This window comes from Nycticebus coucang, chromosome 5 (assembly GCF_027406575.1).
Source record: "Nycticebus coucang isolate mNycCou1 chromosome 5, mNycCou1.pri, whole genome shotgun sequence".
In the NCBI taxonomy this organism is placed as follows: Eukaryota; Metazoa; Chordata; class Mammalia; order Primates; family Lorisidae; genus Nycticebus; species Nycticebus coucang.
In genome coordinates, this window is record NC_069784.1 from 70,706,743 (window position 1) to 70,708,358 (window position 1,616).

At 53.0% G+C, this 1,616-nt stretch overlaps 1 pseudogene; it reads right to left on the bottom strand.

Annotated features, from left to right (window-relative positions):
• Positions 1-214: 214 nt before the first annotated feature.
• On the bottom strand, positions 215-1,240 carry LOC128585517 (vimentin-like; annotated as a pseudogene).
• Between the last annotated feature and the right edge of the window lie 376 nt (positions 1,241-1,616).

The window sequence follows — 1,616 nt, forward strand, 5'->3', positions numbered from 1 at the left end:
AAAGATGTTCCTATAAGATGTGGATTTCTTTTCTAATCTTGCTGGTAAAATATTGCTGCACTGAGTGTGTGCCATTTCTTTTCAAGCTCCTCGTGATGCTAAGAAGCTTCATTGATAACCAGTCCATTTCTAGTTTCAATGGTCTTAACCAAAGGTGTCCTTTTTGAGTGGGTATCAACCAGAGGGAGTGAAAAGAGTTTGGTTCCTCTCAGGTTCAGGGAGGAAAAGTCTGGAAGAGGCAAGGAAATCCCGCTTTCCTCCCCTTCTAGCAGCCCCCTGCAGGTGGCAAGGTCAACGTCAAGTGCCATCTTAGCTTCCAACAGGTCTGGATATTCACGAAGCTGGAGAGAAGTCATTTCATCCTTCATGTCCTGCAAGTGGCCAATAGTATCTCGGTCATCAGCAGCTTTGACAGCAAAGTTGTCTCCATTCCATGTGTCTGGCTTTCCAGGGACTGGTCAGCTCCATCAAGGGCATCCACTTCGCAGGTGAGTGACCGCACCTGTCTTGGTACTCACTGGATTCCCGAGTTCCTTGGCAAAGGCATCGCTGTCTTGATCAGCAGCCTCAGGAAGGTCCGCTTTCTTCTGCTCCTGAAGGTTCTTGGCAGCTGTGATTTCACACGGCTGCCATACATCACCCAGGGCAGCTACGATGTCAGGTTTAGAAACATCCGGATTGATTTGGACATGTTGCTCCTGAATTTGAGCCTGCAGCTCCTAGGATTTCCTCATTGTGCAGTTTCTTCAAAAAGGCAATCTTCTCCTGCAAGGATTCCACTTATGTTCAAGGTCAAGACGTGCCAAAGACGCACAGTCCACGTCCTGTCTGAAAGACTGCAGGGGGCTCTCAGCTTCGTCTCTGAAGCATCTCTGCAATTTCTTCCGGAGCCACACCATGTCCTCAGTAGGGCTGTCGGGCTCCACCTCGATGCGGGCCTTGTGGGGAGCTGGTCCACCTGCCGGGCAGCTCCAGCGTCTCCTCCTCATAGAGGTCCCCAGGCCCTGGCCCTTGAGCTTCCTGAGCTCGGCCAGCAGGATCTGTTCTGCTGCTCCAGGAAGTGCATCTTGTCGATGCAGTTGGTGCGGCAGTCCTTCAGCTCCTGCAGGTCCACCTTCTAATTAGTGCGTGTGTTCTTGAACTTCGTGTTGATGGCATCGGCCGGCGAGAAGTCCACTGAGTCCTGCAGTAGCCACAAGCCGGGAACACTGATCTGCATGCGCCTAGCCGAGCCGGACATATGCACGGCTCTGGGTATAGGTACCGGTGGCTATGGCCATATAGCAGCTCCGGTTGGCGTTGGCCCGCTTGGGGTGCCGTGGCCACTGAACATCCTGCAGTAGGATAATGAGGACATGGACCTGGTGGACATGGGTGAGGAGGGAGGTGGTGGGCTTGGCAGCTGCAGGTGTGGACTGGCTCTGGGACATAAGGCAAGCTAGGGTGCAGCGGGTGTGGGTGGTGTGAGCTGGGTGGTGGGCGTGCTGCTGTGTCTCTGGCATGAGGACCCAAGAGCCAGAGTGGCAGAGGACATTTTCAATGTTTAGTAGAGATATGGTCTCACTCTTGCTCAAGCTGCTCTGGAATGTCTGAGCTAAAATAGTCTTGTTTCAGCC